Consider the following 15,363-nt stretch of genomic DNA (forward strand, 5'->3'; position numbering starts at 1 on the left):
AATCATACAAGAATCTGATAATCATAATTCATATCATCAAGAACTAGTGGTCTATTCACCAATCCTCATTTTATATTGTCCATCTTGAACATAATGTAGAGAAAACACTTGAACTCACCCAACATAGAACATGGTGCTTTTTCTGATGCCAATTTAAAATTTTTCCTACTAACGACAGTGGGCATGACAACATGATTATGTAGCAAAGATAATAAATCTGTAAAAGAAATAACACAAGTAATTGTTAACCTAGTTTAGTGACAAGTCACCTACACCTAGAGAACTTGATCCAGCAAAAAAGAAATTCACTCTTAATAGTCTATAGTACACAACAGTCCCATAAAAACTCTCCCAATTTTGTGCCATTTTTCTAATATTACCCGTGAGCTTTGATCCAAACTCCCCCTTAATCTGAGATTCGTCTTATTTTCACTGAAACACTCTCTCAAGTATTTGTACAATTATAAAAGTATATGAAGTGATGAATCACAACTACAACACAAATACTCTATTCTACTACCATAGAAAGATAACCCTAGAATAAAGTATTACAACTAAAAACACAAAGAATCAATAATAACTAAAATTCCAAGCTTCACAAAGCAACATATTCGTCTTCACATACGAGAAACACCTACTTAAATAGCAACAATTTCCCAACAATCACATGTAATAAGACAAAGTATTGTTTTAACATGGGTACAAGTATTTTTTTTCTTAGTGTTTAAAAATTAGAATATTATAACTTAGTCAACTACTGACGTTGAGTTTATAGCTGCAACATTAGTCATTAATCAAGCTATTTCTAAGGAATATTCTAGCATATTTAGGTGTGAAGTAAGACCAAAGCACAAAAGGTTAAGTTGATATTCAATCAACAATTTCAATCTCACATAATCCTATGCTTCATAGAAAGAACAAACATTTTGATATCAAGTTAATTTACTTAAGTGAAATGCATGAAAATAGTGAGATAAGTTTTGTTTATCATAAATTTGAAGACTAAATTGTTGATATGTTCATCAAATTTTTTTCACTCAATAGGTTTAAATAACTAGGAAAAAAATGTGGGGTGTTTAAAGCCTCTGAAGCAAAGAGGAGTTTTGAACACATGCTTTATAGATGTTGTTATAGTTTTGTTTAAGTAAGTCAATAACATTTTTTTTAAATTGTTATTTGCATAAGTTAATTTTCTATCATTAGCGATTCAAAATTGTATGAAGCATTATTTTCATCTAGTTATTTAATTTAACTAAGTGCATTCAATAACAGAAGCTGTTAGAACATAGTTTGGTTCTATATCCTTGTAATAGTTTTGATGATAACAAATACATAAATTTCAATAAGAACAAATATGCACTCTAATCATTTGATTCAATATACAAAAGTTCTGAAGCACTCTAAGAAGAAAACAAGAGCTATAAAAGTGACTTCTCAGAAGTAGGAAGCTACATTGAGAGAAGCTTACAAGAACAAGAAGTTCTGAAGATTAAGAGAAGTTTACACGAATAAAAAGTTCTAAAGATTAAGAGAAGCTTACAAGAACAAGAAGTTCTGAAGATTAGGAGAAGTTTACAAGAACAAGAAGTTTTGGAGATTAAGAGAAGTTTACAAGAATAAGAAGTTCTGATATTGAAACACTTCCAGCACCAACAAGTAAAGTTTCAACGTATACTCTGATGATTAGAAGATCCAATCACGTTACAATTATTAATGCAAAATCAATTAGTAACGGCTAGAACATAATTATGGCAGGCAAATTCTTTATTTTTGGAAAGAGCTTTAAATCTCAACGGACCAAAAAGCTTCACCCCATATAAAGAGGACATCATTGAAGAATTTAGGAACAACTCTCTCACGCACGAAATCCAAAGAGTGCTCAAAATCTATTCAATCATTTTTATCTCTTAATTTTTATTGTGCTAAAATATCGTGTATACATCACAATTGTGATATAGCTTTTTAGAAGCAATTTGTTAACACACTAAATTTATAAGTTTGTAATTGTAATACCTTGAGAAAACCAGATTGTGGTTGTTCTTGAGAAGACTTAGACGGTTGTTTAAGTGTCACTGTAATCAAGTTTTGATTAGCGGATTAAGATCTCGTAAGAGAGAGGCGAAATCACCTGAACAGGGTGGACTGGAGTAGTTTAAGTTTAAACGAATTAGGATAACCAAACGTGTCATTTTCTTTATTTTAAAAAACCTCAATTCAAACTCCCTTTCTTGTGTTTTCCGTTTCTTCAATTGGTATCAGAGCACCTGGTTCTGGGTGCTAACACTTAATCGTGTTAGAAAAATATCCTAGCAGAAAAACACTATGGCGGAATCAGTTAAAAACAACAAATGATGACTATGATATTAGAGACAAAATCAGTGGCAGACCACCAATGTTCGATGGAGAGAATTTCGATTATAGGAAAGACAATATCGAGAGTTTCTTTCTAGCTCATGACGCCGATCTCTGGGATATGGTAACGGATGGTTACAAACATCTGGTGAATGAAAGTGGTCAGAAGATTGAAAGAAAAAGTATAATTGATCAACAAAAGAAGGAGTTCATAAATCATCTCAAGGCTAGAACAATACTTCTAAGTTCTATTTCATATACAGAGTATGAGAAGATCACAAATATAGACTCTGCAAAAATATATTTGATTCTCTGAGAATGACGCATGAAGGAAACACTCAAGTCAAAGAGACCAAAGCCCTTGCACTCATTAAGAAGTATGAAGCTTTCAAAATGGAAGAAGATGAAACAGTTAAGACAATGTTCTCAAGGTTTCAAATTCTAGTTGTTGGGTTGAAAGTTCTGGACAAAGGATACTCAACGGAAGATCATGTAAAGAAAATCATTAGAAACTTGCCAAAGAAATGGAGACACATGGTCACAATGTTAATGCTTGCTAAGAATCCGAACAAGATATCTCTTGAAGAAATTATCAGCTCCGTAAGAAGTCACGAGATAGAACAAGAAGAAGATGAACCCCAGAAGAAAGGTAAAACTCTTGCTCTTAAATATAATAAAAAATTTGAAACTAAAGCTTTTCAGGCAGAAGAATAATGCTCTGGAGGATCCTCATCAGAAGAATACGAGCTATCTCTTCTCTTCAGAAGGGTCCAACAACTATGGAAGCACAGAAAAATGAAATTCATAAATCTTAGAAGATCAAACGACCACTCTGGATCATCCTCTGGGCACATAAAGTCTAGAAGAAAGGAGATTGTCTGTTATGAATACAAGGAACCTGGTCACTATAAAAGCGATCGTACTAAACTACAGAAAGAAAAGCCAAATTAGAGTTTCAACAAAAGTAAGAAGAAAAGTCTTATGGCTACGTGGGATGACTCAGAATCTTGTGAAGCAGAATCTGAATCAGAAGATGTACATGCCAACATTACTTTAATGGCTAGTATATCAGATAACACTAACTCATCAAAATCAGACTCAGAAGAAGAGGTATTCTCTAACTTTTCTAGACCTCGACTAGAAAATAGTCTGTTAGAAATTCTTGAAAAATATCAGCAACTTCAACTCAAATACAAGAACCTGAAACAAGGTCTGGTATCTGACGCTGAAGAAACTAGTAAACTAAAAACAAAAAAACTCTGAGCTAAAAGAAAACCTTTTTAAACTTAAAAATAAAAACTATGTTATTAAAAATGAGTTACAAAAAGCTCAGAAGGAATCTGACTCGAAAGTTTTAACTAGTTCTGATAATATCATAAAATAATATGATCATAGTTTTCAAAAATTTCTATCCAAAAGCTTAGACAGAAGCAAAAATGGCGTCAATGATTTATGGAGTTAGTAGAAATGTCAGAAAAGGCATAGAATATGTGAAACCAAAAGGAGAAGAACCATATCAACCTAAACATGTTAATGATATGGTCATAAAAATCACACCTATAAACTCTCATTTTATTGTGTTTTTCGTTTCTTCAGAAACACCTTTTGCAATACTCCCTCTTTCTATATCACATTTCCTTTTCTTTGAGTTATTCCTCCTAAAACTAACTATTTTGAATTCAGCTACTAAAGTCATTAAAGATCACATACTAAAATATTTTGTTTAGAAATAACATTTTTTTAGAAAACTAAATATAGAACTAATATTTTTTCAAAATAAAAATAAAAATATATTCAAAACTTATAAAACATATTTTTAGAAATAACATTTTTTAAGAAAACTAATTTGAAAAATAAATAATATAGATAATAATTCTAAAATTAAACAAGGTAGTAAAACCTGCAGTATTTAAGGAGACGCAATGTTTGCCTAAGAATAAATAGAAATCAATGTTAAACAAACAAATGGTTGGACAATAAAACTCTTCTTTCCTCCCTATTCTTTTAACTCATAAAAATAGACACACAAAAAAATAAGCCAACTAAATTTTAGTATCAAACTTTGACATTATTTGTGGCTCAGAACCCACAAACACATGTATATATACTTTCCATATTCTACATAAACAAATCGGAAAAGAGGAAAACAATAAAACTACCAACAATAAAGCATAATAATAAAAGCTTGTTACAAGTTTTAAAGTTTGAAAGTAAAATGTCAAACAAATTTGTTGCTTTATTGTTAGTAGTGTGCCTTGTAACTGCTCAAGGTCAGCATATTTCTGTTAAATATGGTGAAAAAGTAGTGCCTCCAGCAGATTGCTTCGTTTATTGCATCGCTGGATGTGTATGGCCCAAAGGCGTTTGTGACAGACTATGTAAATTTCGTTGTAGTTTCACCATGTGGGAATGTAAGTTTCACTTTATCTTTATGCTATAAAAGCGACTCAGAGATGAACTCTTTTTTATTATTATTATTATTATTATTATTAATAAGAGTAAAGTGTATTTCATCTAAATCGATTTTGTTTGATTAAATTTTTACGATGATTCTAAATTAAATGTTTATTGTGGTAGCTTTTCGTGGTACCGCCCCAAGGAAGCATGGTCCAGTTGGTGCTCCCAGAGGTTCTTTGGCCCCTGCTCCACACACCCATAGGGCATAATGGATTCAAGTAAAAACACAACGACTTTGTCATGAATTGCTATGTTTGTAACAATTTATGTCAAGATCCTCTTTTCCCTTCATTGTAATTTTTTATCATATAATAAATTGAATTGTTATTCTCTATTCATTCTTTGATTGGTGATGCTTTATTTGAAGTATGTAGCTTATGATTCATATTTTACAACCCTTAATATTTATTAAATAAAATCGTTTGATATTATCATTTTTCACACGAATTTATAATTTATTTTCTTGATTTACAATTTTTATAAGTTAATTTAAGTAATTTAATATTTAAACATTTTAGTTTATCAATTTCTTTTCAATTTAATATATGCTATCTTAAATTGAAAAAAACTTCAAAATTAATTAACTAAACATTTTTAAGTCATTTTAAATTCTATAACTTAAATAAATCACTAATTTTATCAAACATTACAAATTCAATTACAAATTCAATTGGATGACGTATTAGTTCTTGATCATCAATTAGTCGGTAAATTATCCTATATAAAGTCATTTGCTGATAATTTATTAATTATATATGTTTTTTAATGAGAGCCTAAAACTTTTTTTAAGAAAATTAAGAAATTAAATCATACAAAAGAATTAATAAACATTTTTCTTTACAAATTGAATTATTGAGAATGAAGATTATTACTTACTTTCCCCCTTTTATTACAAAAAATATATATTATTTCATATATTCAACTCTGTTGATTATCATCAAAAACTGATGTGATAGATCTTTTAAATGAATATGCATAATATGGCACTATGATGCTATTTTCTATTTTCTATTTTTAATAAGTATATTCACTTCGTCTTTTATATAAAACTGACGTGTCACATATTTTTCATGAAATACTTTAAAGTACTATCCAGTTTCTAACTTTTCATTTACCTATCAACGCTCATTTCATCTTTCTCTTCACAAAAATCCTATGTGATTTTCATTGTCACTCTTATCAAAACTCTTCCAATAGGTATGCATCAAAACTCGGACATAATCTATATTCCAACCATAAATCGTTTGAGGTATGTACGTTTGTTCTTCTTTATGAAGTATGCGGTTTATATCACTAAAATAGTTTATATCACTGATACGTTTGCTCTTCTTTATCAAGTTTGAGGTTTATATCACTAAAATGGTTTGAGATATATATCACTGAACTAATTTCTCTTGATATTTTTTTTCACTGAAATGTTAGTTAGTGTATTTCTACATGTTGTTTGATTCACACTATTGTCTCTGCTATCTTTCTTTATTTAGATAGCCATGGCCGATTCGACAAGCACCTCCCATACAACAACTGCTGCAACCCCTCTTAATACAAAACGTAAAAGAAAAGTTAATTCCATTATAAATGGCATTAAGGAAATGAGAATCTCCAAGTGCTTATTTATCTTCTTCCTTTGAAAAATACTTTTTAGGCTTTAAAGTTGCAGTGATGTCTTCAAGTACGACCTTTAGAGGAGTCCATCAATTTAATATTGCTTTCCAAGTCTTGTTGTCTACTATCTTGAGAAAGATAATCATAGTAGAATCCGAAAATCATAATTCGTACCATCAAGAACTATTCACCATCCTCCTTCTTTTGTGTTGTCCATCTTGAACAGAATATAGAGAAAACACTGGAACTCACCCATCTAGAACATGGTGCTTTTTATGATGCCAATTAAATTTTTTTTCTACTAACAACAAGATGTTTGACACAATGTTACAAGAATGGGCATGAAAACATGATTTTTAACAAATAATATAAATGTATGAAATAAATAACACTAGTAATTGTTAACCCAATTCAATGAAAAGTCACCTACGCATGGAGGACTTGATCATACTGAAAAGAAATTCACTCTTACTAGTCTATAGTACACAACAATCTCGTACAAACTCTCCCAATTTAGGGCCCTTTTCCTAATACTACCCGTGAACTTTGATCCAAACACTCCCTAAATCTAAGAACCTTCTCACTTTCACTCAAACACTCTCCCAAGTGTTTGTACAATTACAAAAGTATATGAAGTGATGAATCACAACTACAACATAAATACTCTATTCTTATAACTTAGAAAGATAACTCTGGAATAAAGTATTACAACTCAAAACAAAAGGAATCAAGAATAACTAAAATATCAAGCTTCACAATGCAACGTCTAAGTCTTCACATACGAGGAACACCTCCTTATATAGCAATAATTTCCCGGCATTAAAGCCCAATTAGAGCTTTAGCAAAACCGCAGCTGGATTCCACAACGCGCACAGAAAATCAATCTTCATAATGTTGATTTTGAATCTTGATTAACACAAATATAATAAAATCTAAATCTGATATAAATAAGAATTTCAATTTTACTAAAAATGAATATTGAATAAATGTTTTCCAAATGAGTACGAGCTTTAAAATCAAATATTTGATTGAATGCAAAAGGAAACAAATCCTAAAAGTGCGAGATTCCATCCATTAAAACTTGTGTGTCAAGTAAGCAGCTTGAGACATGATGTCTTGTAAAATGTTAGAACACCTTACTTACCATGTTACTTACCATATTGCTCTAAGAAGCACCTCGACAGGACATATCGCTAAAATTTGCCAATCACATGTAATAACACAAAGTATTGTTTTCGCATGGGTTCTAGGTTTTTTTCTTAGTGTTCAATAAAATATTGGATCGAACTCTAGTACGGTCAAAGGGTAGCTTCTTAGTTTGACAATTTGACAGGATCTTAGTATACCGTCAAAGTCTATTCACATGTTGTAGTTGAAGGCCTGTAATGCTATAGTCGAAGTATGCTCAAGTATGCAGTAGTCGAAATGCTATGATGTTAGCATGTCGAATTGAGCCTGTTCGTTAAGCCCAATTGTTTAAGTTAGCTTGTTCCCTAAGTTAGTTTGTGTTATGGTTTTGTGTGTAAAATCCCATTAGTTTAGTCTATTAGTTTTATTACAAATAACATACTAGTATCTCATCATTGCAATTTTAGTCAATACCATTCCAATTCCTCTGGTGTTTTAGGCAACATCTCAAGCAATCATTCATGATGAATATCTCAAGTGTGTGTGTGTGTGTGTGTGAGATAACATATGTATCATGGATGTAATCAAAGGGTGAGTTCAACAATATCAAGATGTAAACTCAAAGATAAAAGTTTGATGAATAAAATAATGACATACCTCAATATTATTTCATGTATGTATGAATATGATGTGATGATGGATGGATAAATATCTCATGCATGTGGGTTAGTAGACAATGTATATATATATATATATATATATATATATATATATATATATATATATATATATATATATATATATATATATATATATATATATATATATACATACAAAGACAATAACATAACCAAGGTATGAATGTACAAGGATATATGTCAAAAAGAATTTGTACAAGTGTATCAACAAGTATATAAGTTTAGGAGGATCAAAGAAACAAGTTATATTAACATGATGAAGCTTGAAGACCACAAATCAAAATTGGGGTTTTAGGGTTTTGTCTTACCTAAATCTAATTGATTTTAGAAATTGATTAAAACTAAACCCTAAAAGATGAATCATTTAAGTGAGCATGTCATCATTAAGGTTGACTTAAACCTAGCCCTAATTTGTTTACACAAATTATATATAATTTACTTGGTGAGAAAATAATAAAAGAAATGATTTTAAAAGCTTTTAAACGGCATAAAAACTTGTTTTTTATTTAATTTAAAAATGATTAAATAATAAATATTTTTGGATTTTTAAATTATACTCATAAAATATACATGGTAAATAAAGAGTGTGCCAAATTTCAAGCCAAAATGATTTAATTTGCTATTTTAAATAAATTATTGAAGTTGAATAAAAAAGTGACTGAAACAAGTGATAAAAAAATTAACTTTGGCCTTGGGAGGACTTGAACCCACGCCCTAATGGTAACCAGTTAAAAACTTAGCCACTGAGCCAAAGCGTTTCATTTGTTAACCAAATACACACAAAAGTATATAATAGAAAACATGTTCTAAGATGTGGTTGAACTTCATCTTCAACCTCAAGACAACAAATTTCAGAAATCGTATTTTCATAAAAACTCAATCATTTAACAAACTACAAACATGAAAATTACTCCATTTTTTATCATGATTCCAAATATGTATCAACCAATCATTTATTTAACCTGTAGCTCAAGAATTTTGAGAAATCTGTATGAACCCTAATTTTTTAAAATGAAATTAAATACTATATACAATGAATAAATGGAAATGTATTTAGGGCGTTTACTCCTCACATGATGTTGAACAAAATAGAATCGAGCTTTGTTGAAATAGGTACAAGAGTAAGAGAGCTAGAGTTTGAAAACTTACCTCTGAAACTGGAAATCGAGATATGACTTAGAGCACTCCCAAAACAGATTTGATGATTTGAATAGCTTCCTTAGACCTTAAGGATGCTAACTGAATGCTCATAAGCTTTTGAAATGGCCTGAATCTCCCTACCCTAGTCCAACTGCAAATGCTTCAAGTTGCAATGGTGGATGTCAATGGAGGTGTTACAGATGCTATTTTATGGTTTGGATAGCTTCTATAGGTGATATATGATGTGTTTGGATGATTAGCTTGATTCAAAGTAACCTGTATTGCTCTACTCGAATCTAATTGTAAAGCTTGGAAGTGAAAATTGAGGGTGGTGAATTTGTAGTTATAGTCTTAAAGTAAGGGTATGGACTGTTTATTGTTTGACACTGCACAAGCTTAGAACTCAAAATTCACTAGTTTATGGAAGTGAGAATTTTGGAGCTTTTGGATGAGAGGGTGACTTGGAAAGTTTTGGTGTGTTTGATTTCAGAAGCTTTGGCCTCTATTTATAGACACAATTTGTAGTTTGTGGAAAGCTTGCAAAAAGCTCTTCAACTTTGGTCTTAGGTTGATTCTCAAATTCATTTAGAATCTTGGTGAAAAATGCCGACAAAGTTGGAAGGAAACTAGGTTAAAACACTTAGAAAATTTTCTAAGTGTTTTGTCAAAACTTCATGAGCTCATAACTTTCAAATGGTTGATCTTTTGGAAAACATTTGTCAATACCAAAGTTATAGTTTGGAATGAGACCTACAACTTTCATGTTGGAAAATTTTTCAAATTCAGCTTGGATCATGGTGTAACTTGTGCATGAAGTTTGACACTTTTAAGCCTAAAACACTTTGAAATTTTCAAAGTATTTAGAATCTTCCAACTTTGACTTTTGTTGACTTTTGATTCTTGATTGATTTTTCTTGATCAAATGACTTTAATAAACATATATTCATGATCTTGACCTTCAAAAGTCCATGGTTGACCAAATTTCTCAAAATTCAAAGGTGATCTTGAATAGTTGACTTTTTCCAAATGAATTGCTTTCTTGTAAATACCAATTGAATCAAGTTATTCCAATCAAATGAATGATATGAGTGGATTATAATGAAGCATTGGAGATCCTTGAACCATAATTTGAGCCATGGGGACATTCTTGATTAAAAGTCAACTCCCAATATGAATTAGGTCAAAAACCCTAATTTGTGCACCAGATGAAATTGGAAGTTGCTGATTTTGAATTGAGCCACACTTGGACTTGGATTTTGATGAGGGGAGTCACTTGAACACATTAGAGAGTTTGAGCTCCTTTGTGGGCCAATACGAGCAACAGCTCTTGTGTTTATATTGTTCTACAAAGATGTATATGATTGTATGTTGGGTAGCATCTTGTAGTGCATTTTGGAAATAAGCGTTGGCTAAGGTGTGCTGCCTAAAGTTATTTTTGGTGTAGTGGTGGTCATCTTCTTCATCTTCTTTGTTGTGTAAGTCACGAGAAACAACTTCTTTCTTCCTCTGATTTCTATCAAGATGTATACGATTAGAGTTTAGTAGCATCTTGTAGAATCTTCTTTCTTCTCTTCTTCGATCTGATAAGCTTCAACATAACAACTTAGGCCTTAGCATCAACTAATTGTCCTAGTAGCATTTTGAGTTGGCATGAGCTTCAGCTTCTCTTTTAACAGATGCCTCTTGATCAACGACTTCTGAATACTTGTCTTCTTTCTTCATGTGTTGATCTTTATCAATCTGTGTTGGTTGAGTTCCATTCAAGCCAAATAACAATTGACAACTGCAACGACAACAGTCGTTATTGCAGTATGAACATCAGACGTAACATCAATAGTAGTAGTAACTTCAGTAGCAATACCAATGACATCAATGGCTACATCAGCTACATTTGAATTAATGATTGTGATGTTAGAGACATAGGTGTTTCCAACATCTTCAACCTTTGTTGGATGATTTGGTCTTCTTTTATAGCTCTCGAAAGAGACATTGAAGGATAAGAATGTCTTTTTGACTTCCAACGGCTAGTTCCCAACAGATATAATCAAGAATTACTATAGATAGTACTTTCCTTTATCTTGTAGCTTGATATGTTGTGAGTAGGTGGGAGACAGCTTCTGTAAAATAGTACACCCATTTGATTATAGTGGAATCTGTAATGTACTGTTGTACTATTTTCTTCTTGACTGAGTTCTTTGACCTTATCTTCAAATAATGTACTTCTGGTTCTGAAATAGTTAACTTGGAAGAGATCATCTTGTCTTTATCTTTCTGATAATGATTCTGATGTGTAGTTCATAAACTACTTTGTTGAGAAGTATAAAATCATTATCTTATAATTTGCCAAAGTCTCGTTTATCAAAACTGGTAGCAACAACTCTTCTGAAAATCGATACTCGACTTCTGATCTGGAGTGGTCTTGTGATGCTATATCTTATCCAGATTTTGCTTCAGAATCCTTTAAGAATTGGAACATTATTTTCTAGATATATAGGCAACAATCAATCTGAAAACAAGTTCTTTCATTGTTGAGAGCACTTCTGATTCTTGGATCTTCAATACATCCTTGAGTCTGATCTTGTATTCATGGCTTGACCTTTGATGTATTTAGAATCTTTGACTTTGTCTTCAGAATTTAGAAGCAACAACTTTTCTGATGAACGATTCTCGACATGTGATCTTGACTTGAAAGCTCGCCCTTGTATGTTGATTTCATATCTTGGAACATAAGCTCTAACGGAATTCTTCCTTCTGATTACTTATGACTTGTGAAGCAACAACTTATTATTTGAGAGGCACACAGTAACTCCACTTCTGATGAGCATTTAGTATTCTTCTAGAATTACTGATGTTTATTCAGAGTCAGATGTAAATAGTTTTTCCGAATCGCCTTGCTTGTTTCTGATGATTCTTTACGGACAGCAATCCAGAATCTTTTTAGAACACAATATTTGTACACTCAAGAAAACTATTAGAAACTAAATTGTTACATACAAAATACATATATATATATATATATATTATTATCGTCAAAACATAGAGACTCATTGTAAATCTTGTTCTAACAATAGAGAGCAATAATATCAAGAGACAAGGGTAGAGAGAAATGCATCAGAGATTTATATTGTTTTTTCCTAAACACTTGACATAATCTTACCCCCCCCCCCCCCCCCCCCCCCCCAAAGTTTCCTTTAAAGAGTTTCCACTATAATGAGATGTGAATTTTTCATAGGTTATGCCCACAAACATTCTTATAACCAAACAGGAGATTCCACACTACCTAATCCTCAAACCAAACAAGGGCTTTTCATCGGTTGAGCTTAGAAATAAATAGAGATTTTACTTGGCTAATCACAAGAACTGAACAAGAGCTTTTCAGAGGATGAGCTCAAGAGCCAAACAATGACTTTACCTAGCTAATCTCAAGAACTAAATAGTGAAATCGGATTCAAATGCAGTGGTGTATGCTTAGGTGCGGTGGATGGAATGAAATTACAAAGCTAGCACTCCAACACTCATGTCATTGATTAATGAAGAGAATACATTAAATTAACGTGCGTCGAGCTTATATATTCCGAGCAATTAAACTTTTTTTTACCTAATCCAGCGCCTCGTGCGGATCACCTTTTGTTTAGATCCAACTATTAGAAGTGAGATGGAGGTCGGAATCACATGTTATGTGATTGAGTGAAGTCCCACCTATTCTTTGTGTCGTTGTGTATGGTGCTTGTGATTAGGCCTATAAGAGTGTATCTTATTTACAGCTCAAAATACTAATATTTTTTAATATTTAATAATTTTAAAAGAAACTTAAATTTTAAAACAATTTTATTAATTGATACTAATACACACAAAATCCAAAACACCAAATAATTTTTCTTATAAAAGAAAATTAACACATGGTAATCCTAAAATTTTGTTAACTACTTTATATCCATTAAAACATATCTCCTAAAAATAAACACATATATAATCATCAGGATTTAGGAAGAAGGAAAATATATAAAACTACCAACAACAACAAAGCAAATAATTTTTCATTTTCATTAGAAAGAAAAATGTCAAACAAATTACTAGCATTGTTGTTGTTGGTTTGTGTTGTAACTGTTCAAGGAGGGAAATTGATGACCCCAGAAGCATGCTACAGTTATTGCTACAAATCCATGATGTACCCCAGAGTCATTGCACATCCTATATGTAAATTTCGTTGTAAATACCCCATGTACGAAAACGAGCGTAAGTTTCACTTCATCATTTCTATCATACTTCCTTCTAATTTTAATATGATTGCTAAATGTATATGTATGTTCTTAGTTTTTCTGGGAAGACAAAAATATATCAGGGACTTTTAAATTATTCTATTGTAATAAGATAGTATTTTAAGTTTTGTTGTTGTTATAACTTAGTCTTTTAGGGTGATTTCTACCGTATTTTTCTCACATTTTGAACATATTGAAATGTTAATGGTTTTATTTATGATTTCACTTCGTCATTTTCATATCACTCAAAATAATTACATCCACAATTAATATATTTTTTCAATTAAAAAAGAGTAACGATGCACATATTAGTTAATTTCTAAGACCAACATGTAGGAAAAAAAACTTAAATGACTATATTATTATAATAAAATAACCTAAGGGATCCCTACTATATTCTTGCTTTTGGTTAATGATCTAACTTTGAAAATGTTTTTTTATGTCAGCGGTTAAGCCTACATGAGAAGCCTAGCACGTAAGGAAAGCTGGTACTCCGGCAAGTTTTCCGATCCCAATACCCAAAAATCATTGAGAAAGTAAAATTTTGTGAAAGTTGTTGAAATGGCATGATGAACAAGAAGAATTCAAGAAAAGCACTAGGCTTTGTCATGAATCTATGTTTTATCATTAGTTCGTGTGGATCTCCGTCCATTTTCCTCTTCCTTGTCATTCGTAACCACTATATGTTAAATTCTTTATGATTCTCTTATTCATCTTCTATTATCTTCTGTTTTTTATTGTCACGATTTAAAATTTAGAAAATGTTTGGATTAGTAGTATGTGATAAATAATTTTATTTTATTGTTTAAATTTACAAATAAAGCCACTCCAAAGAGCATAAGTAAACAAAGTGTCCGGTAAGAAAATAAATGTAAACAAAGTGAATTATGTAAAAGACCTCCATCAAAAACACACATTAATATGAACAAATAATTTTATCTCGGTTAATAAAATTGATTTTACCATAACTACAAAAAAGAAAACATTTTTTTTATCCAGGGCACAAAGGAGATTTTGCTTCAGTGATACAAACGAGGGAACGAAGAGCGTCATACAAACTTGTCACTTTACACCCATGATTTTTAATTAATCGAAGAAATAGTTAAAATAATCATTGGTTTGATCATCGGCAATAATTTTTTTATATTTTCAAAGCCAGTGTCACATAACTCTTGGTTTATGACCCAAACCTATAGGAAAAAAACAAAGTATAGAGAAAAAAGGAACAGATAACAACACAATATATTAACGAAGAAACAACAAAACCGAAGACAAAACTACAACAGTTGTGAAATGATAACTAGAGAATAGTGAAAATTGTTACAAGACATAGGCTACCCTCAACCACCCCAAGACCCTAATACTCACGCACTCTCTAAAGCAAATATTTAAATACCCCATCACAACATTATAAAACAAAAATATAAGAAAAAATATAAAAAAGTAAAATAAAAGCTTAAAGTGTTGTTTACTGGTACATCTTGTAAAAAACAACTTGAATATATATATATATATATATATATATATATATATATATATATATATATATATATATATATATATATATATATATATATATATATATATATATATCTTTCTTCACAAAACTAAATAATGTGGAACTTCTTCAACATGTATATTTTCATCCAACCCCAAAAATCTCTACCTTGATTGAAAATGACACATTAACTTTCATTGTCTTTACCGACAATCATACTCCACCA

The 15,363-nt window shown here is 30.9% G+C and overlaps 2 long non-coding RNA genes across 2 annotated transcripts; both read left to right on the forward strand.

Moving 5' to 3' along the window:
• Nucleotides 1-4,484: 4,484 nt before the first annotated feature.
• LOC131611811 (uncharacterized) lies at nt 4,485-5,147 on the forward strand. The gene is made up of 2 exons (XR_009287165.1): nt 4,485-4,763; nt 4,930-5,147. It is a non-coding gene; the product is annotated as an uncharacterized LOC131611811 (long non-coding RNA).
• Nucleotides 5,148-13,356: 8,209 nt separating this feature from the next.
• Nucleotides 13,357-14,348, forward strand: LOC131611818 (uncharacterized). Its single transcript, XR_009287169.1, has 2 exons — nt 13,357-13,616; nt 14,086-14,348. It is a non-coding gene; the product is annotated as an uncharacterized LOC131611818 (long non-coding RNA).
• Nucleotides 14,349-15,363: the final 1,015 nt, after the last annotated feature.

Source organism: Vicia villosa, linkage group LG1, assembly GCF_029867415.1.
Source record: "Vicia villosa cultivar HV-30 ecotype Madison, WI linkage group LG1, Vvil1.0, whole genome shotgun sequence".
NCBI lineage: Eukaryota > Viridiplantae > Streptophyta > Magnoliopsida > Fabales > Fabaceae > Vicia > Vicia villosa.